Source organism: Patella vulgata, chromosome 5 (assembly GCF_932274485.2).
Source record: "Patella vulgata chromosome 5, xgPatVulg1.2, whole genome shotgun sequence".
Classification (NCBI taxonomy): domain Eukaryota; kingdom Metazoa; phylum Mollusca; class Gastropoda; family Patellidae; genus Patella; species Patella vulgata.
The window spans coordinates 22,113,870-22,138,130 of NC_065883.2; the positions used below are offsets into that span (position 1 = coordinate 22,113,870).

Genomic DNA, 24,261 nt, shown 5'->3' on the forward strand with positions numbered 1-24,261 from the left:
TGGAACCATTTCTAATGGAATTTTAGAATGCGCACATGGATTTTCAAAATACATCCAGTTCTGAAGAGTAGAGACCCCAGACCACTATGCTCAAAGAAATGACTGAAATGAAATACACATAAACCTAGTTTGCTCTCTCTGAGACCTCGTGGGTTTTCTCCGGGTCCTCCGGTTTCCTCCCACTGCTAAAGACCCCTACGCGCAAGCGAATTGTGTAAATAAAATTAAACCATATGTTAGTCCCGAAATGACCTAGTTTGTGTCGAGTGGACGTTAAACCCTATTTCTCTCTCTCTCTGCTCTCTCTGAGATACATTTTTATCATCTTGAAATATATGGAAATGTTCGATTGTATATTTCGTGTGGTTTACTAACCTCATTATTGAAAATCAATCCAGTATTAGTGATGTCAAGTTTCATAGTTCCAATGGGTTCACATGGGTTGTATAAACTGTGTGACACAGCATTACCATATTTAACAATCTCATTCTTGTCATTAGTCGTTGATGAGAAAGTAAAATCACTATCTATGACTTCCATATTCTACAATAATAAATCAGTTAAAATACTTATAGGTTTGAATATTGAATCTATACAGACCCTATAAGGTGTTTAATACTTCGTTTCGTTTTAATTTGTCGCATAACCATAATACCAGGTGTGGATTACCCTAGAAGCACAAACTGTTTCACTGCCTTCTTTTAACACTGTACAAGATGATCGTCCTTTAAGGTCGTGTGTAATATAGGTATGCGTGACGTCGCGTATATGGAGTCGACCATACGTGCGTCGTTTACATCGTAATGAGTAATACAAACTGGTCTGAGCAGAATTGACGCCTTTCATTCATTTTAAGCCTTCGCGTACTATTTTATGCACCCATTTACACAAATAACAAAATGATTTGTATCCAGATAAAATAATATACTTCAAATATCTGTATATTTTTTTCTTGATAATTTAGGAACTAATTAACCCGCCCCAATGTCATCCATATCCATGATATTGGCTCGTTTTCGCTTACCATTAATGACTAGAATAGCCTTTTCCTTTTTTCCGATTGTTGATTAAATTTAACTATTTTTCAAATTAGACAATCGCCTGGCTTGCCTTATCACACATTGCTGATCTCAATTCAGTAATTTATAATTGCTTTAAATCAAAGAAAGAACTCACAATTACATACTTTGGTGTTAATTCTGACTTTTTGATAAGTGGTAGTGCCCGCCGCTGACCAATATCCTTGTTCTACTCTGCTGCAAATAGAAGAACCTCTATTTTTCTGTTGCTTAGGCGAATAAACTGCCTTATTCTCATAAACCAGTGTGAGGAATTCCGTTGGCATTGTAGTGGACATTCCATGACAATAAACTTTAACTGGTTTATTTTCAACTGCCGAAGGATACAACCAATACTCTCCATCTGTTGAACTACATTTCTTGATATCCATACAGCTTTCTATATCTATTATTAAGAAAATTAGAAATAAGATAAAATGTTATATAAATTGGTGTTACACCCAAAATAAAAGCCGAGTTTGGTTGACTACCATTATATTAATTATTGATCTAACACTAATGATCTGTGAATAGCTAGCAGAAGGAAGTGACTACTTAAAGGACAATATTGGTGCCAGTCATTATCATATATGTGATAGAGCTGGTTAAACACATTCCAAATATAATTTTAACACAGAGATCATTGCTAGTATAGCTGCGTAATACAGGTTTCCTGAATCGGAAGTGACGAACGCCAAAGGAAAACACGAGTCATACCTCTAACTGACTGATGTGACGAGTGATAACAGATACACGGCCGAATTTCTGCTCACTAATAATTCCTTCGAAGACCAAAAGTTGTTATATGGGACTGTAAGAGGATACCTGACAATTCAATAAAGTAATTGAAGGTCATTAGATAAGAGAATACGAGAAAAATAGAAATAGTCCGTACATTCCCTTGTTTATATTCATTCTATACCTTATAAAAACATGGTAATGCACGGACTTTTTCTGTTTTTCTTTCGTGTTCTCTTATCTAGTGGCAGTCAATTCTTTTTATGAATTGTCAGATATCCTCTCACGGTCTCACACAACAACTTTTGGTCTTGGAAGGAATTATTAGTAGGCAAGATTCGGCCGTGTGTCGTGGTCACATCAGTCAGTTATATAGAGGTATGACTCGTGTTTTCCTTTGGCGTTCGTCACTTCCGATTCAGGAAACTTGTATTACTCAGCTATCGTAGCAATGATCTCTGTGTTAAAATTATATTTGGAACGTGTTTAATTAGTTCTATCACATATGTGATAATGACTGACACCAATATTGTCCTTTAATCAGGAGGTTCGTGATTCGTTCCCGGTGTTGGTCGAGTTGGATTGATTTTCCGGCGTGGTGTCCCCTTGGCAAAGAATATCCAGGTATTCATTATCCCGGTTGGTGCACCAATCTGATTAAAATACAGATCTACATTTCGTTTGGTTTTTTTATACTTTCGATGGCCTCCACTACATGAAGATCTGACCCGTTGTACTGGGAGGTCGTGTCAGGACCATATGAGCTTCTTTCGACCATATGACGCCAGACATTGATTAATCAATCAGCGTTGACGTTTCTAGGGGTTTACCCACAGTTCCATGCAGAGCACGCCAAGAACTTGTCGTAACAGACCGTTTCATTGGCTAATTCCTCACATAACTAAAACGCCTGTTATATAACAACTCTTCCAGATCTTAGTGTTGTGAAGACAAGTAAAACGAAATTTTGAACTATAAAAAACAAAACGAAATAGGATCTATGTTTTAATCAGATTGGTTGGTGCAGAAAAGTAGGGCGATAACCCAATATTTTTTTTTCATTTCAAAAGCCAACATTCATAGAGCAGTAGGCTACCTATGTGACTGTGAACAACTTCATTTGTAAAAATCCTGAAATTCACGACCCGGGCAACATGGCTACCAAATACGGTTGGAATCCATGGAATTTGAAACCAATTAACACAATTAGGACACAATGAAAGTAGAAAAATGTCTAAACGTGACCCCTTTTCTTGTTTTTTAAACAACAGTTTTATTCAGGATATTTGAATGACATTTGGGAACAGGCTTAGCATATGTACCCTCCTCCCCATGATTGCTCGATAATTATATTTCTTATAACCTTACTCACATCTACATGTTACGACGGGTATAGACCAAGTTCCATCAGACAGGCAGGTTGACGTTATAGGTGAATCACTGATGGTTCTGTCACTACATGTATAACTTCTCACAGCTCCTAATTGTCCACTGTCGGGTAAACTTATAATACTATTCTCAATTCTAACAGGTTCTCCACAATAAGGTACTGTAATCAAATAATCAATAATTGCTTAGATAATTGACCTTCTATTTACAAACACTGGCAAAGCTATATTTTTTGCTAAAGATATTTACTTGTTGCTAAATAACACCATTACCAGTCGTTTCTTTAGGAACTGTCTCTGATCGGACGATGTCCGCTGATAGTTCCTATCCATTCCTATATTGATGCAATATGAAAATAACACTCTTCTCCACCTCTGTTCTAAGGATATTTTGGAATCTTTACCGACTATATTTTACCGTGCTTCTTCTTTGTTCGCCAAAGGAATCAGTTTTTGCCACCGCCGACACACATTTAAAATAATTCAACACTATTTTCAAGTAGAATTTCGCGATTAAAAACATGGACAAAATACGTTTGAGCTGATCAGCCATTACCAGACTAGAACATGCGCAGACCAAATTCTAATTAAAAATAGTGTTGAATAATTATAAATTTGTTTCAGATATGGTGAGAAATGATTCCTTTTAGCAACAAAATAGAGAATCATGGTAACAAATAGACGGTAAGGGTTCCAAAATAGCCTGAAAACAGAGGTGGGGAAGAATAGTATTGCAGCTATATAGGGACGGATAGGAACTGTCAGCGGACATCGTCCGATCAGAGAGTTCCTAAAGGAACTACATTACCAGTAACGCGCCACTTCGCGATAGGTGAAGATAAACTGGGACTAAACAGGCTAGTTCAAAGAACGCTTGATTGTCTTTAATTAAGACAAATTCAAGATATAATCGATTATGCTGACAATAATCAAGTTGAAGGAACTATAATTTGTATCAAATTCTTGAAATCATTTGACGTCCTTGGAAAGCCATTTATGCTAGAAACTCTTAAAAGAGCTAAATCTCTATTCTTTCAAACCAATCGTTTCTGTTTTACTGTTATTTCGCGAAATACGCGAAGAATCCAAATTCAACGGCAGTCTTTACGTCTGGCTATTCCAGTCTACACCGGTAGTAATCTCCTGTGGTAGCATTCATACATCGAGTCGCTTCATTATAAATGGCTCTCGAAAGCATTCTAGCACGCGATTCGTGTTCCAATTTTAAAATTTTCAATTTGTCTTAAAATTATTGGATATCAGAAGCCCATCTTTCCCGGTAAGATAACAACATAAATGTTGATTTAAATCGACAAATACTGTGGATGATGTTGAGTTAGAGACCGATGAAGGGCCAGGTGTTGCGTGTCGGGAGCATGATTACTTTACAGAGAGAACTAACACAAATATGTTTGTAGTTTGTTAATAAAATGCTGACAGAATAGCGAAGTTCTTAATTTTCAGTTTATCTTTATACAATCAAATTAGTCTTCACAAATGATTTATTGCGGTTCAGTGGAGAGGCAAAACATTATTTTAGACATTCATTATATTACACCAACTCCTTCTTACCTTTGACTATACACTTCACAATACCAGATATTTTTAGACATGTTGTACCATTTGAACAGTTTATTGTCGCACATTCGCCAAAATCTGAAGCCTAAAATATATTAATAAATTAATATGACCGCGGGCTGCCCGCCTGTGTGTTTTTCTATGGTCATGTAAACATAAATTTATTTCACGGACAAAGAGAAACACTAGTATATAATCATTTCGCTAAAATATCTTTAATGCATTAAACTTGAGGAGTGGACTGCTGCTGGGTTGAGTTTCTCTCGCGAATATGACTTTTCATTATATTCAAAATTGATCTCTAATGTTTATTTTTTTCATTTTTTGACAAAATATAACATGTCATTTTTCCTTTTCGTTGAACATAAATTGGAAAAGAAAGCCACATAGCTGGTATCAAAATAAATCAACCTTAAATTATTTTACATAGTATGGTACGCAATTATAATTCCGCAGCACATCTCGGTACCATTCGGGATATCTTTACGGCACTTTATGAAATTTTTGTTTCAAATTTACATCCTTCATGCACCTAGAACTGTATTCAGCGTTTTGATACTTTGATGTGGTGGTAGTTTGTAATTAAACCCAATTTATGTCCACTATAATCAGGTAGCATATGTGTTAAATCTTTCAATATATCCACTGTTAGTTTGTAATCAAACGTAATTATGTCCACTAGAACCAGATAGCCTAATTGGGATGCCAGAATCTATTTGCCTTATCTTTCAATATATCCTCTGCTAACATTTGGTGGTTTAGTTCCATCCACACATAGAGTGTATATCCTATTCCGTTCAAAAATATGTTCAATGGCACCGGACGTTTTTGACTGGTGCTTCTTGCTTTTCATTGAAACGACCCTGGAATGGGAAGCCCAATTGCTTAGCTAATAATATATTTCCTCGTGTACTTACATTTGCATTCCAGCTGGACCTCTTGCTGTGCATAACTCCAGTTGTGGCTACAAGGGTTTTTGTGTCACCCTCTCCCGCGTTTAATTCACACACCAGAAATTTTCTATCAAAATTTACAGATAAACACCGAGAATTTAGTAGACATGACTTAACACAGACCAACACAGAGCTAGGGGAAATTCTTGTTAAAACTTTATCAGGCAAAGACATGCTGTGTTGGAACTTTATGTTATTTAATAATTCCACTTCTAGTACACCTACAGGATCATTAGCACCAGAAAAAGTCACAAGATACAAAATCCAGAGAATAATCTGTAGTGTAGTATACATAGTTTGATCCTTTTAGTAAGATCTGTGGTCGTTTACTGTTTGTATGTTATATACAATGGTTATTATTATCAAAATAAAACACTATATTAATTGACTATTATGCTGTTCTCCCAATAGTAACCATACTATTTATCATGTTGTTACTAAACCGGTATCGCTGCAGTTATTAAAGGAGCTAAATATATTTCCCTTATATGTGCAACGTTTTTCCACTGATAAATTATTGATTATTGTATGTTTCCACTTCTTGACGATTAACTTTTACTGTTGATTTGAATATTTATCTTTATTCAATCATTAATGGAACTTTAATAATTTATATTGGTAGATTTTTTTTTTGTTCTTCAATATTAAAGGGCGTATGGCTCTATTTTTTGGAACCTTGAAATAAACAATAATGGTTCTAAAAGCACATATTAATGTAATATGAATGTATGTAAAGTGATTTATATTCAAATTTTTGAGAAAAAAAATATTGCAATTTCTAATCAATTATGTTCACTGAAATACGTAAACTGTTCAAATTGAACGACAGTCGTTTACGCTTGCTTGGTGCATTCTACATATCTTTTAATTTATTATTTTGCAGTTTGTGAATCAGCCTTTACTAATTACTTCCACATTGTGTTGTAGGATATGTTTTTATTTTTATACAAAATGGCACCCGAAACCATAGGGTACACTCGTGTACTGATTATAAAATGTTAACTGTGTCTTAAATATTGGATATTAGGATCCTATAGTTTCACAGCAAGATGACAGCATCAATATTGATTGAAATTGATCAATATTGAATTCTGATTCGTGTTTTTGATTTCGAATATTATGGAAAATATTGAGTTAAAGACTCCGCCCCTTTAAATTAATTCTGTAGGCACGCTGTTTGTTGTGGCTATTAGGCAAGAATAACCATGAATTACACTGGTTTATTGACTGGCTTTATTTTCAAAATCTTGTGATGTAAGGGGCGTTGATACTTTGAGGATTGAGTAAAATTAGGCAGAGAGAGAGAGATAGGTGACTAACGTCATTTTAACACATGCTCTGTCATTTTGGGACTAACATAATTATATAAATAGACTAGAATGGCCACGGCCAATCAAAGGCCGCTGTCGCGACATGCGCTGATGTCGGCCATATTGGTACATTGCACTGTTAAAATTATTTTGGTTATTTTACCCTAAAATTACGGGCAGCAAAAGTTGCCCCTAAATCATAGGTAAAACTACACCATTAGTTATTTAACAATTTACTGTAGAAGGACATATCTGTTAATTTACATTTCTTGTAAAAATACATCACAATGTTAATTTACATTTCTTGTAAAAATACATCACACTGTTAATTTACACTTTTGTTAAAAATACTAATATTGGTAATTTTACATGCAAGATTCGAGCAATAGCCCTGGTGTAAAATATTTCGTATTAATATCCCTTCTATATATATTGAATATCGATAATCCTTTTTGGTAGACGAGAGCATGGTTCCAGGCTTTCAGATGTAAGCTCGCGGTACTATCTATTTGCAGGCATTATAACCCTGCTTTACAGACAGTCCGGCCCAACTAACACTGGCCAATCGGTTTAATTTACCTTCTTCGAGTGAACTTGAAAACGAGATAATACAACCTACGGCCAGAAAGTCAAAACATTTTTTTTTTATGCATTTAAGAAAATACTTACAAACTGATTAACGTACGCTAAATATCAATAAACTTTATAGATCTTATAAATAATGGAAACTAGATATACATGACATGCAATATACTAAATTTACAAGATGTGATTGTCCATATTATGGTTAATAAATTGAAATGAATACCATAAGAAGATAATTATTAGGAATGTTCCGTTTCTATGGAATACTAAAATACAATAAGAGATAGTAAATTTACTGAATAAGTAAATTTACAAAATAACGTGAATAAACGCAAGTCTGTAAAATGACATGCTGGCTATGTTATTTTCCGTTCAATATTTTAAGGTAAAAACAAATGCTTTAACTGCTGTAATTTTACTTATATTTCTTACCTAAAAGTAAATTACATAATAATGTGAACAAACGTAAAATCTGTAAAGTAACACGCTTGGTGCGTTACTTTCAGTTCAATTTTATTACATTATATGTATTTTTACAGGATTTTGAATATGTCTTTGATTCCATCGCCACTTATTGTCAAAAAGACATGAAACTCGATAAACATACTTGAAATTCGGTAAAAATACATTAGACTTGGTAAAAGTAGTATATGTTGTAAAATATACCGATAATTGAGGTACAAAAAACCCTTGTACTACTGTAATTTTACATACATTTCTGACAGTTTACCTGGTGGTTGTCGTAACATCATTTGCTATTTGGTTGTGGACTTCAACGGTCACTGTTAATTGGTTGTGTGTTGAGAAATGTTAACAAAAATATTTCAAGGTTTGCTTTCATTACTATTGAATAAAACATTTCTGTGATTTTAACATTTTACGACAACCAATTTGGGCTACGGTACATGTTCCTATAGTTTGAATACACTGAACATTACTGTATTTTGACGTTACGTATGTAAAAATAAATTATTTCACGGCAAAATCACCTGTATAATATGTTATTTTTACGACTATTTGTACTATCACTCCTGTTTGGTGTAATAAAACATACATTTGTAAAATAACATACAACTACGTAAATATTTTACCACATTCTTACGGTAAATTAACATTTATTTCTAACAGTGTGATCCTGTGTAACAAAATGACATCGTCTGGTTATGCAAACGAAAACAACACTTTTACGTTTTCGGTATCCAGCAAAGGGACAGCATGTTTTGCTATTAACTGTAAAAAATATCAAAACCCCACATCAAAATTAAATGGAATGGCCTTCCACAGGTACGAAATTCAATAGTGATTATATTTATGAACCCGGAATGTTCAAGCGACCAGCGTCCTGAGTTTTCGTACTAGGCCCACTAATGCATGTTGACCTAGCCTACGGCTTACTAAACATATCCTCGCCTTAGAGATTTGCCCATGGAAGTTGTACTTACTTATTTTTGTACCAGAATAACTTTTAATTGTACAAAAAAAAGCTTCTTTGCCGAACTGCAGGAGGAATGTTAGCTTGTTACTGAATGATGGCTTTTGTCCATTTAGTCTTTGTATATTTAACCTATCATTAGTATTAGACTGCTATCTTATAAGTTATAGATGGAGGCCAGCTTATTGGATGTTAATGGCGTATTATGGTACCAGAATGAACTTTTTATTATCCAACCAAATGGGGCATATTATAGCAATTTGAATTAAACTAAATGAAATGAAGTGAAAGAGTTTGGCGTAATTCAAATTAACAATATAGACAATAGGCTGTAAAAATATGACCAATTTTGTTTCGCTCTATTAGATTTCCCAGTAAACTTAAGGAGATGAATAGATTTTTTAATGTGGGAGGGAAACTAAAGAAGACGAGACGAAAAAAAACCCAACAATTCGATCTCTACTATGCAGTATTCATTTTAACAATGACTATATGGATAGAATTGGGCAATGAGAGAGAGATAGAGAGAGAGAGATAGAGAGAGAAAAAGAAATGGAGTTTAACGTCCACTCGACACAAGCTAGGTCATTTCGGGATTAACATAATATGATTTATATTTTATTTCAATAATTCGCTTGCACGTAGTGTTTTTTAGCAGTTGGAGGAACCGCAGGACCGGGATAAAACCCACGACGTTGCACAGGCGACCCTACACCTTGTTACGTATAACAACCGGGGAATCGAAACCACGCCAGTTGACTCAATAACAAACCTCATGATACAGCGCGCACTTGCTAACCATTCGGCCGTTCAGACTAAAACTAAAGAGTGATGCAGTACCGACAAATTTTGATTTGCCAGGACACTTACAGGTAAACAATATGCATATTGTAAACTTTTGTTAACTCATAATATAGTAGATAACAGTTAGCAAACAAAAAATTGCTAAACTGTTTGTTTCCATTGCACAAAAACAGTAATATTACCATATATGAGTAGGCGTATACATTTCTTAGTGTGTATCAATCTTCCACACTGATCCGCAGTGAATATTCGCTAGGCCGCTACAATCACTGATAAGGATGACATCAATGCGACTTAATGAGTCACAAATATTAACTTTTTTCCACAGACAAATTCAATTCTAAAACATTTTTTTTTGGATGTATTAGAAAAATAAATAAAGACGTTCGGCGTATTTGTAGGTAAAAATTATTTCCTATTTAGTGTAAAATGAGTATTAAAATGACTAAAAGGCAGCATTCTGCCCGAAGCAGTAACGTCTTATGTAAACAATGCACGCGCCATTCAGCCAATGCTTGACGCCGCGTGCTGTGACGGCACGTGTTAAAGGCAGTCATCTTTTACAGAGATATTAGAGAAGACTCGTAATACTCTGTGAAACAGATTGTCAATCTTCATGTCAAACAATTTCATATAATTATTATAGCTTTAAAATTGTATCATAAACCATTAATGACTTCTCACGTAAGCTTACATTTATCATTCATTAGAATTGTTGCATGTCTCAGTGGCAAGTATATCTCATACATACTTCATTCTTATCAAAACATCAGTCATATTAACAAAGCTGGTTTTAAGATGGCATACATAGGGTAAGACCTACAAAGAGCTGGGATTATAAGTCATGTGGTTTTTACCGCGAGCACTTCGCTTTTCCATATAAAATAAGCGGATTTTTTTCTATCCGCACTGATGACGCCAAAAATCAGTGAGCTGGACCTCCTGTTTTATTATGACAAAGGGAGAAGATGACCCACCCTGTGTTTTAAGGTAACCTTTTTATATATACAAGGACTATTTTCCATTTTGTGTTTTTACCAGTTTTAAACCTTTTAAGTATAAATAATTTAATTAAATCAACCTGTCCATAATATCATATTTATTGTATTGGACGTTAAATCTGTAATAAACAACAACAACAGTCATTTGCAACAATTATTTAATGAAGGTTTTGCATGTAACCTGGTGGCTACAGGGATGAAATGTCAATTCGAAGGGATGATTTTGATTGTTATTTGCAAAGTCTGTAGTATAATAGCAGTACATCCTTAAACACTGTTATAGGAAGATGCAGGTTCTAAACCAGCCAGGGACCAATTTTCATCATAATCAACCATTTATCTTTTATTTCATATTCAGCCATAAGTGTTAAATTCGTCAAGATTTTAACGGATAATTTTACTTTTATGTGTGTGTTTTGGATGTCCACTTTTTAGATTAAAAGTTTAATTCCATGTACTTTTACTTTAAAGTAGCTAAGTCTCTAAATCAATATCATCCGAAATCTTCGACATTGAAAACACGAATTATTTGTCAATTTAAATCAACATTGATGTTGTGATCTTACCTGGAAAATATGGCCGTCTAATATCAAATATTTAAGACAAAATAAACATTTTACCATTGGTACACGAATCGTGTACCATAATGCGTTTCAACGCCATTTGTAACAAGGGACTCGAAGAACATGGCTAGACATATTCCACAAGTTATATTCTTATCTAGAGAGCATGCGCAATAAGTACTATCAGTATAGACTGGAATAATCTGACGCTAGAGATTGCCATGCGATTGAGACTTCTGGCGTGTTTCGTCGAACATAACTTAATAGAAATTATAGTAAAAACATAAACGTTTATACATTTATAAACATTCATATTACATTATTACATGCGTTGCGACCCATTTGTGTCAATTTCCAGGTCCAAAATATTAGCGATTTAGCTCCTTTAACATAATAGGTTAACTAATTCAAAGTACTTATACTTTATTTCAGTTGCAGCTTAATGCTAGATGCAATGGCTATTCGGAAACAGGTCACCTATAAGAACCACTCTGGTAAGCTAGTAGGGTTTGTTGACTTGGGGACTGAGATCAAGGAAACAGATGAAGCCAAAGAGGCTCTAGTTTTTATGTTAGTTGGAATCAAATCCAAATGGAAAGCTCCTGTAGCCTATTATTTAAGTAAAGGCTTACAGGCAGAAGTCCAAGCTGGGCTTCTTGTGGGCTGTATCGAGAAGCTGTCTTAGTGTGGTTTTGTCATGCACCCAGTCACTATGGATGTTCATGCACCCAACATCAGCATCTGTCATTTGTTGGGCTGTGATTTCGAATATCATCAGCAAGATCCCAAACCATTCTTTTTTTTTAATTGTCGGGAATTACAAACAGAATTTCTTGAAACAATTATAACAGGTACTGTACTTTGATTTGAAAAATATTTTTGATCACCCAGGATAAATAAAATAGAATTTAATGGAGGATTTACACTGAAAGTAAGACACTAACACATTTAGTAGTTAGAATAAGCACAATCTGATAAAAACACTATTTCGTTTCATTTTTTGTAGTTCAAAATTTCGTTTTACTTGTCATTACTACACTAGGATCTGGGAGAACTGTTATATAACCCGCGTTCTGGATGATGTCAGGGATTAGCCAATGAAACGGTCTGTTACAGCGTGTTTTTGGCGTGAGGTGTACGGAACTGTAGGTAATCCTCTAGAAAAATCAACGTTGATTGGTTAATTAAATGTCTGACGTCATAGGCCAAAAGCCGCTCGTATGACCTCTGACGCGAACTTCCACTACAACCGGTCAGACCGCCATGTAGTAGACCTGTCTATTGAATATAATACATAGACTATAGAGACAACAGACATTCAACATAGATCCCGAAAACGGTTAGAAGTGGTTATTATAGTCAGCCAACCCATGCATTTGGGATTGCAAGGAGTACTTGTCATTTATGTACCCATGAAATTCCTGATTTCTTGTTTGATATTCCGGACATATTCATAAAATTACTCAACAAATTGAATTTGCCGACCTTAGAGATCCATTCCATTTGGCAGAGGGCAGAAATATGTTTTCAGTGTTGTATACATTGATAGTATAATTGTTAAAATGAAACAACCATCTTATGCTGGAGATACTCTCTTTTTTTGGTAAATCGTGTAATGCCCTGAATGTTCAAGATGTTGTGGGCAGGGGAGTGTTGAGACATCTCAAGTGGTAGCCTCGGTACTGCACATGACAAAACTGCAGCAGAGTGGTCAACTCAGTTCTTAAAGTATATAAACATGACTTTATGGCAAATTTATATGCATCAACCTTGATGGTTAAAGTCTGTATGCAAATAATAATCTTGTAAAGCTTCCATTGTCCGCATCTGCAACATGATATAGTGATCAGAAAAGAATAGAATGCGTTAGGACAGGAGACAAAAGGTGGAATATTTAAAACTGACACTAGTGTTATAGTATTTTTTCTTTTATTTAACTAGTGTTAAATTTAAAGCCCAGATTAAGGCATGAAAAAGAACACCAGTTATACACCACTACAACACAACCTTAACCGTGGACTTGAATTGACCCATTTATGTTAACAACACTTTCTGATCACAAAATCGGTTGTATCTTAATATGAACTTAACATATGAAGCATAATGTAACAGCAATTAGATACAATTTCGTTTTGTTTATAATTTTCTGAATTTTACATGGTAATCTAATCGAGACTTTATAACATCGTGTACTACCAGTCAGAGTTCTATTTTTTAAATTACAAGCCAATAGTATATTCGCTGAACCAATCAGAATCACTCCATACAATTGGACTTTAAAATCCCCATAATGCACCACAAAATAAAATGAAGCCCCGCAAACAAATAAGGGCAATTGGATAGGTCAATAGTATATTCGCTGAACCAATCAGAATCACTCCATACAATTGGACTTTAAAATCCCCATAATGCACCACAAAATAAAATAAAGCCCCGCAAAAAAATAAGGCCAATTGGATAGTTCAATAAGTTCACGTATTTGTATACGCGCTATAATAATAATTTTAATTGCATACACCACTAACTTTGGTCAATTACAATGGAACTTCTTTTGCATTTTTCGGTGAAAATAAAAGTGCCCTTTGCCTTTTATCGCACATTCTTCATCTCTGATAGACATCTAGGCGATACAGTTGACTACCGTGGCAGAACTCATGGGAGGTGCTGAAAAAATAATAACAGTGCAATACATAGTGGGTCGACTAACCTAATTTAATTTTAATTGAAATTCATGATAGGAATATCGATAAATTCTTTCCCCTTCGTTCTATCCATTTTCTATTCCCATTTAGACTTTAGGTTGTTTTTTTTTTAAAAAAATGAACAGGAGTTTGTACTTTGTTTTTCTGTCAGATTTTGTATCAGAAAATCAACAAACGTCCATTTGGAGAATACCCTATAAAACATTTCCATCACATGACGCCAGACATGTGACAATAAAAGGTCGAAGTGTCCGCGTGGGGTGTTTGTGTGTTTTCAACTAGCATAAACTGTGGCATATATTTAGATATTGGCATGCTGATCATTTTAAGTGTTTTGCCATCATGACAAATGTCGACGAGGCAGCATTATGGCATTGACATTAGTACTAGCTTTAATAGACCTAGTAGTAGCTGGTGGGTTAACCTCTGCTTCCACACTAGTTACTAGACAATATTTGCATTTTTGTATCATCGATATGGCCACCTTCATAAATGTGCCACGGGGAGTGTCACAAGTCACACTGGATTGATTACCAATACAAATTCACCAACATTGCAACAGATCAGGCGATACAAAGGCTTACAAACAATGCCAATTCTACATATAAATTCAATCTTCATTTCTTGACATGCAGGGGTGGATCCAGGATTTTCAGAAAGGGGTGGGGGCGTGTTGCCCCCGGCTCGTTTTGGAGTTAATTACGACGGGGATCACTACCATTTTAAAGTGTTTCTGTTCTCCTTTCCCGCGAGAATATATGGGGCGCCCCCGCCCCCTGGGTCCGCGCCTGACATGGGCTCTTAATGAAAACACGTTAATAACCGAAGCCGCAAGCCATAATCACCATGTAAGTAGTTTGTTTTCATGTAATTTGTAAACCCGGTGGCCGGTGGCCGACTTGACAAGACCTTTTAAATTCAAACTCAAGCGAGGTCGTCTGCTTGAGCCTCGACAAAATATCGGGAAAACTACGTCATACTTTGAATAAGCGTCCAAACCAAAGATATGGAGCAAACTGTCTAAAATACGGTCATGGACCTAAATAAATTATCTAGTTAAAAAGTAGCTACACTCATTGTCATCTCATTTGCATAGAAACGCGACCGGGTAGTTTTATGTAAGCAGTGGTTGTTAGAGGGGTGAATACTAAAGTATCTTTATTCTATAATTGTATACTAGCTATTGTATTGCATTTATATAAATATATTAAAGATACATCCCCACGAAAGTATTATATGGTAGTTATATGTATATATAGTTGGTATATATGTAAAGCACAGACTATCGAAAGATACTGGATTCCCTGAAAAACGCTCTTGGACAACAATATAAGGGTGTCTAACTATGGCGGTATATCAGATTTAAAATTCTATCGTGTTATGGTCTAACCACAGGCGCCTGTAACATTAGGCCTTAGCTATACGAATACGTGTAATGAATGAAGTCTGTTTCGACCACGTGGTGTGAATACGATTTCTAATTCAAGGGCAAATAACTCGTCTGAATCCGATTCTCTTTCAGTCTATATAATAATACTAAGGTGAGAAACGGTTGGAATTAAATAATTGGGGTCAAAGTTCACTAATCTAGGTTAGCTAATCTCACCTGAAGCCGCTTCAAATTACATTTTAAAATTTTATATGGTCTATTGTCTAACAGTTTTGCTTTAAATTCCAAAGTGAAAGGGCCCAGTGGGGTGTATATACATTAGTTCACTAATTAATATGTCTTTTATCTAAACAGTTCCAATTCACCAGGTTCTGTTCCTTTCTAGATCATTAAGTTAACCAAGAACACCGATAAGATTTTTTCTTTGTTACTCTAAACATGATGCTAATGATTCTCTGTGATCCGAAAATATTGTCCTGAATTAAACCTGTTCAATGAACAGAAAAAGTCTAAATAAAACCCAGCCGCCTCTTTGTTCCACATTATAAATAATCAATTATCATAACATAATCATGTAATATGTTAAAAAGAAATCGAGACTTCACCAAATAAAAAGAAGTCACTCTTTGTACGATTATATTTGCATTTGGACAGAACGTCAAGATACTGTAATTTAATTTTAGCGTATTTTATTTAGAAAAACACAAACTTTTGATTTACATACTATAGTTTTATAGCACCTACTCGGCCTTTCAATTTGTACATAAACCGTTGACTTTTGAAAACAAAATCGATTACAACTTTAAAATTTTCTGAACGGCTACATGGAGCTACATCGAAGAGAGAATTTGTGCTTGTGTCAAAAGAAACGTTAAACAGCGATAGACCATTACGTAGACGTGGAGTAAGAATAAATAAAAACAGTTGTGAATCATCCAATTCTTGGGGCTTCACCTTGTTTAAATACCGGTGCATGTTCGTTTCGTGTAACTATAGATGACACTTTACGTATATGGCGGGGTATCAGGTTCAAAATGCGATCTGCAGAAGAAAGTAGAAAATAAAAAGCAAAAGAGAAAATTCTTATCCAAAATGGACATTTTCGTGTGGGAAACATATAGGCCTACCGCTCGTGCTTTTCAGCCTAATACGTCCACCTTTTCAACTTTAAATCGTAAATATTCTACTTTCAACAACAGAATTTCTACTTTCAATAATCAACTTTTGACATTCGACTTTCAACTTCAGATTTTCTACTCGAGATTTTCTGCTCGAGATTTTCTCCATGCATATTACGGAACTAAATTTGATCACGTGACTATTTCTATATATCATTAAAATATGGTATTTAAAAATAAACGATCCCAGGGAAAGATAACTCTAGTTGTAAGACTAAGATAAGATGGTCTCAGACTAGCAATTATTTGCCCATTGACTTCAATGTTAAATGGCTGTAACATCACAGGCTGTAGCTGTTTGCTCAACATTCGGTTGGCTCCAATCTTTATAGGCACAATGGGAACCACATTTGGCAATATTCTCATCATAAATTTGTAGGGGGTTGACCGTTTAGATTTTTTGCTACGAGGATTTGAAGTTGACTGCGTTGAAAATCTCACTTCCGACACAATGATTGCTCTGCAGAAAGACACTTTACATCCCCTATCCCTCCGCTGTGATATCGTCAGTATTACCCAAAACTGTTATGAAATTGCAAATTTGATCCCTTTTCTCCAATTCTAGACCAAAAAGTCAACCCAAAAATGCAGGAAGAGAGGAGAAAAAAATTAAGGGAAAAATTGTCTATTTATAACTAGCAGTTTAAACAAATCTGTTGTTATCTAATAAACAAACATATATGCAATGCTCTGGCAATAGATTATGAAAATCTATGCATTTTCAGATGAGCTGTGCGGCATTCTGCAAAGACTATAATACATCAGAAAACTGCGGAATTTCAGACAGAAATTTAAAAGCACATGAATTTTGAATTAAACAGAACATTTTTATTTTTGAACATAAATGCATTCTTCAAAATGATGAGATGAATTCAATATAAATCAAACACGAAAATACTTTAAAACAATAATCATGATGCGATATTAGACTTTTTAACACTTTCATTGAAAACCACACAGTTTTTCTCTGTTAACGTAGTTTCAAGTGCCAAATTGTGGTCAAATCTAAGATGTTGAAACATGCAGTGCCTATCAATTTTAAAATATCTCCTATATAGCTGTATTTCCATATGATAAGTATGTTGAAATAATCTGATTATGTAACACTACAACAGCTTTTTCCTCCCCACCCCCAAGTTTGGAATCTGATAATTTAAAAGCACACGAATTTTGAATTCCACATAACATTTTTATTTTTGAACATAAATGCATTCTTCAAAAAGATGAGATGAATTCATTATAAATCAAACACGAAAATACTTTAAAACAGTAATCATGATGCAATATTAGACTTTTAACACTTTCATCGAAAACCACACAGTTTTTCCCTTTTAACATAGATTCAAGTGCCAAATTGTGGCCAAATCTAAAATGTTGAAACATGCAGTGCCCATGAATTTCAGAATATCTCCTATATAGCTGTATTTCCACAGGATAAGTAAGTTGAAATAATCTGATTATGTAACACAAACTAGGTCATTTCGGAACTAACATATGGTTTAATTTTATTTCAATAATTCGCTTGCGCATAGGGGTCTTTAGCAGTGGGAGGAAACCGGAGGACCCGGAGAAAACCCACGAGGTTGGACAGGCGATCCTACTCCTTGTCACGTACAACCGAGGATTCGAAACCACGCCAGTCGACTCAATGACAGACTTTATGATACAGCGCGCGCTAACCATTCAGCCATCCAACCCCCCTCTTCAAATGTGAGAGTTTATGATAAACACAAGGGCGTCATTTTCAAGCTCGGAAATGAAGACATCGCCAAACAGCAAAGTTTACAGAGGTCCTCGGGGCTGGAACCCAAACTGATTACAAGGGGAAAATAATTGCTAGTCGGACTCCATCTTATCTTAGTCTTACAACTAGAGTTATCTTTCCCTGGGATCGTTTACTTTTCTGGAAAAATAACGTATTTTAATGACATGCAGAAATAGTCACGTGATCAAATTTATTTCCGTAATATGCATGGAGAAAATCTAGAGCAGAAAATCTCGAGTAGAAAATCTGAAGTTGAAAGTCGAATGTCAAAAGTTGATTATTAAAAGTAGAAATTCTGTTGTTGAAGGTAGAATATTTACGACTTAAAGTTGAAAAGGTGGACGTATATTAGGTTGAAAAGCACGGGTGGTATATGTTTCCCACACGATAATGTCCAATTTGGATAAGAATTTTCTCTTTTGCTTTATATTATCTACTTTCTACTGCAGATCGCATTTTGAACCTGATACCCCGCCATATACGTATTGTATATGAAGACACCATTTAAACATTGTTAGTTTTCAAAACAAAACCATACATGATGGTTATGGGTATCTTACTGTATTGCTTTGCTATCTGCAAGGTCACAGTCATCGTTTTGGTTCCGTCAGCGGGATTTTGACAAGGAACTTATTACTGGTAATGATTTAAATCCTGTTGACGACACGGAATGACATATTTTGAAATGTCATTCTGAAAGGTTCTTGTAATAACATTATAGTTATTCTATTAACTGCATCCTTAAGTGACGGGGCATGTTGTGCTACTATCAAGTTTACTGTACGTGTATAATTTGTTATGACTAGTGTCGGGGTTTGTTTATACCACTGTTATGACAGACTGTCTGCTTTTGAAACTGACTACCTTTAAACGGTGAACGGGGGCTATAGGTTGAAGCTATATTTATGGAAACCTCAAAGTAGCAAAGGTCCTACAACTATTTGTTTAAAAAGGAGAAAGAGTCTATCTTATCTGGGGCCAGTGTCTGATTCTTATAATCCCCAGGGCCGTTCCCGGGTTTAAACATATGTAGGTGTGAACATATGCTCAGATATCATTTATGATCCCGTAAGACAGGTGTGGGTTTTCGTGTATATATACCGTACTGTCACAGGGCCTCTTTTAATGAAGCTCAACTAGGTTACAATAGTTGATTCAGCCCCCCCCCCCCTCGCGAGAAACTTTTTAGAAACGGTCATAATTTGGTGCGTTTGGCACATATCTCAGAGGGGTTGACTGGACAAAACGTTTTCTGTTAAATTCTATTTCAATAATTCACTTGCGAGTTGGGGTCTTTAGCAGTGAGAGGAAATCGGAGGACCCCGAGAAGACCCATGAAGTTCGACAGGCGACCCTATTTTTCACGTACACCCGGGGAATCGAAACCACGCCAGTTGGCTCATTGACAGATCTGATGATACAACACACACGCGCTAACCATTCGCCCCCCCCCCCCCCCGAACTAACTACAAATGATCATCGACATAAAGATACATCCATACCGATTTTAAACACTACATATACGTAACCTAGTATGGCTAGTTGCTCATCTCTTGTTACAAAAACATCTTACTACGTGGGAGTATTGTTATTTTAGACAAAGATTGTATAATTCATTACTTACTATCAGACTGTCAATGGCAATGTGATTATGACACCTCAATATCAGTTAAGATCAATTGAATTGCTATAAGCCCAATGGGTCTACTTTATTACTTACTATAAGACTGGTCTATTTTGAAATTTAGAGGGGTGGTTGGTCTACATCCACCAGCGTACCCATCACACAGACCATCGATCAATGTGTTGCTTTCAAAAGTAACGTGACCAATTTTTCCCGCCCAGCCGTAAGCTTCCCACGTGGTCTACAATATAAAGAAAAGACACATGGCTCTATTCTTTAGAACCGTAAACTTGACGAAAATGTGCCTAAGTAATATGAATGATTTATATTCGTTTTTTAAACATTTGTTGTAATTTCTAATCAATTATGTTCGGTGTATTGAACGAGTCTTTTAGGCCTGCTTAGTTTTTGTTATTAGGGGAGCCACGGTGTCTAAGTGAGTAAGAAGCTGGCTGGCTAGCCTGGAGGTCGCGAGTTCGATCCCGATGTTGGCTGAGAAAGTTCATCGAGATTTTCCGGCGTAGCAGGACTTAGGGCCTGACAAGGACAGCTATCTAGTCGTTCGGCGGGCCGAAAAACCGAGATCCCGCGTACACATTGGCGTGCACTTAAAATATCCCTTGATAGTTGGAATTCGGTATTAGAGTAGGCCGTAGCGCCGCTGTCCGGGAAAAATTGCCCACATAGCACACTGTATGGCGTATGCCCGTCCTCATTAGCCCAGTTCGAGCAGAACAGTAGAACGTTAAACCCTATTTCATTCCATTTTCTCTTTATCATTTTTTGAGAATCAGTCATTGCTAATTACTTCTGGATTGTCTTGTAGGATATGTTTTTTTATGTTCATTACAAATGACGCCTGAATCCATAGAACCCTGTTCCTTCATTAGGATCCCGGATTTTCGCAGCAAGATAACAAGCATCTGTATCGATTGAAATGGACCAATATTGAATTCTAATTATTGTTTTTAATTTCAGGGCCCTGTTTCACGAAATTTTAACTAAAGATAAAATCTAAATTTTAGTAGATACTTAAATTTTGATTGGCTAAGCACTATTATCCAATCAAATTAATAAAACTTGGATTTTATCTTAGTTAAAATTTCGTGAAACAGGACCCAGATATTATGGAAAATACCAATTTAGAGGTTTAGTCCCTTTGAAATCCACCTTGCACAAATATGAAATTTCGGCACTACTACACGTTATATTTATATGTTTAATTCAATAGTATGCGCACATGGATTTTCAGAATGCGCACATATGGATTTTCAGAACATGTCCATATTTGAAGAATAGAGACCTCAGACCACTGTGCTCAATGGAATGACTGAAATGAAATACACATACACCTAGTTTGCTCTGCCTGAGATACATTTTTATCATCTTGAAATATTTGGAATTGTTCGATTTTATATTTCGTGTGGTTTACTAACCTCATTATTGAAAATCAGTCCAGTATTAGTGATGTCAAGTTTCATAGTTCCAAGTGGTTCACATGAGTGGTATAAACTGCACGATACGGCATAGCCATATTTAACAAACTTATTGTTGACATTAGTCGTGGATGTGAAAGTAAAATCATTATCTATGACTTCCATATTCTACAATTACAAATCAGTTAAAATACATATAGGTTTGAATATTGAATCTATACAGACCCTATAAGATTTTTAATACTTCGTTTCGTTTTATTTTGTCACATAACCATATTACCAGGGACGGATTACCCTATAAGCACAAACTGTTGCACTGAGGTATTTCAACAGCCTTGTTTTACGGTTAGAGCTATTTGAAAAGGTGAACTTCAAGTTTGGTCAACGGTCACGAGATGTAAACAGAGCTAGCGCTAATCCCAACTCTAACCCTGGACCTAGCCCTAAGGCTTGCCCTACCCCTAAACTACAGTTTCGCCAACAATCGCGTGTACAAGATGACCGACCTTTAAGGTCGTGTGTACTATAGGTATACATAGCACCATATGGAGTCGATAATACGTGCGTTGTTACACTCATTTTACGCCTTCGTGTACAATTTTATGTATCCATTTACACTAACAAGAAGATAATTTGTATCCAGATAAAATAATAAACTTAAAACATCTTATTTTTCTTGGTAATTTAAAGATACATTATGTAAGATATAAATAAAGAGCTAGACATTCTTGCTATAATAGTTCGAAAATAGATGATGTAAAATGTATAATTTGAAAATTTCATTCAAATTACCCGATTGCGAGCGAAGATATTAACCTTTGAAGGTTTGACAAGACGTGTGCAATAATTTCAACCATCGCACTGGTTGTTCGCTCCTCCAATTTTAGCTTAAATCAAAATATGGCCGAACTGTTCTAATCTATTTAATATCAGAGAAATCCGATGCCATCGAGAGTTGATTATGGCCTGGATAAGTTAATTAATGTCTAATTAATAATTTAGAAAACATTTCAGGTCTAAAGAAAGACCTGCAGTAGGCAGATTGAGCTCTTGCATAATGTATGTTTAAATAATAAAAACTGTTTTTGATATTAATTTGCAGAAGATGAAAAACTTAATATTGAGAGCTAATTAACTCGCCCCGATGTCATCTCTATCAGTGATATTGGCTCGCTTTTGCTTACCATTAATGACTAGAGCAGCCTTTTCCTTTTTTCCGATTGTTGATTAAATTTAACTATTTTTCAAATTAGACAATCACCTGGCTTGCCTAATCACACATTTGCTGATCCAAATTCAAGAATTTATAGTTGCTTTAAATCAAAGAAAGAAATCATATTTACATACTTTGGTGTTAATTCTGACTTTTTGATATGTGGTAGTGCCCGACGCTGGCCACGTTTTTGTTACTACTGTGCTGCAACGAGAAACACCATTTTTCTGTTGCTTAAACGCATAAAATGCCTTATTCTCATACACCAGTGTGAGGAATTCCGTTGGCGTTGTAGTGGACATTCCATGACAATAAACTTTAACACGTTTATTGTCAACTGCCGAAGGATACACCCAATACTCTCCATCTGTTGAATAACTTGAGTCACATTTCTTGATATCCACACAGCTTTCTACATCTGCAATTAGATAAGCGGTTAGATAGAATAAGGGTCGTGTCTTCGGTTCAAACGCAAAATAAATATACAGACGAACGGACAAACCAATTTCCATAGTTCACTGCTTCTTTCGAAAAATGCGGGGGGGGGGGGGGACACATAACACCTACCACCAGTGCTTATATACCACAATTTTTTTTAACAACCGTATATCTAATTATTCCACTTAGCCCGCTACGTCCCAGCCCTCTTACCCGAAAAACCACCAACCGACCAACAATTCGACCGAAATGAGTTGAGACAGAGAGATAAATGGGGTTTAACGTCCACTCGACACAGACTATGTCATTTCGGGACTAAGAAATGAGTTGAAATCAAGCAATGGTCTAAATTTAACCCATGGTAATGAATTAATCTATAATTGATCTATAATCATATATATTAGTCCTACTCACATCTACATGTTACAACAGGTATAGACCAAGCTCCATCAGACAGACAGGTTGACGTCATAGGTGAATCACCGATGTTTCTGCCACTGCATGTATAACTTCTCACAGCTCCTAATTGTCCACTGTCGGGTAAACTTAAAATACTATTCTCAATTCTTACAGGTTCTCCACAATAAGGTACTGGAATCAAATAATCAAAAATTTCTTAAATATATATCTTAATGTTTGACCTTCTGCCAAAGCTATATTTGTTGCTAAGGCTATTTACTTGTTGCTAAAGCTGTTTTCTAGTTGCTAAATAACACCATTACCAGTAACGCACCACTTCGCGATAGGTGAAGATAAACGGGGACTAAACAGGCTAGATCAAAGACCGATTGATTGGCTTTAATCAAGACAAATTCAAGATATAATCAATTATGCTTATAATAATCAAGTTGAAAAAAGTATCATTTGTATCAATTTCTTGAAAGCATTTGACGTCCTTGAAAAGCTAGAAACTTTTAAAGGGCCAATCTCGATTATATTTTGGAAATTGTGACCGGTGTCTCAAGCTGTATTATACAGTGTCTGGATTAAACCAGACTTTTATTTTATAACGTGTAGGTGAAATTTACCTTTCGTTATCAAGTACAGCACGTGGGTCATGCACTGTGTAGACCCCTAAAGGAACCCCTAAAGGTCACCCAACGAA

At 35.5% G+C, this 24,261-nt stretch overlaps 1 long non-coding RNA gene across 1 annotated transcript; it reads right to left on the reverse strand.

Annotated features, from left to right (window-relative positions):
- Positions 1 to 13,747: 13,747 nt before the first annotated feature.
- LOC126820955 (uncharacterized) lies at positions 13,748 to 23,096 on the reverse strand. Its single transcript, XR_007680207.2, has 4 exons — positions 22,853 to 23,096; positions 21,506 to 21,673; positions 20,166 to 20,310; positions 13,748 to 14,074 (listed from the first exon to the last, which is right to left on the reverse strand). It is a non-coding gene; the product is annotated as an uncharacterized LOC126820955 (long non-coding RNA).
- Between the last annotated feature and the right edge of the window lie 1,165 nt (positions 23,097 to 24,261).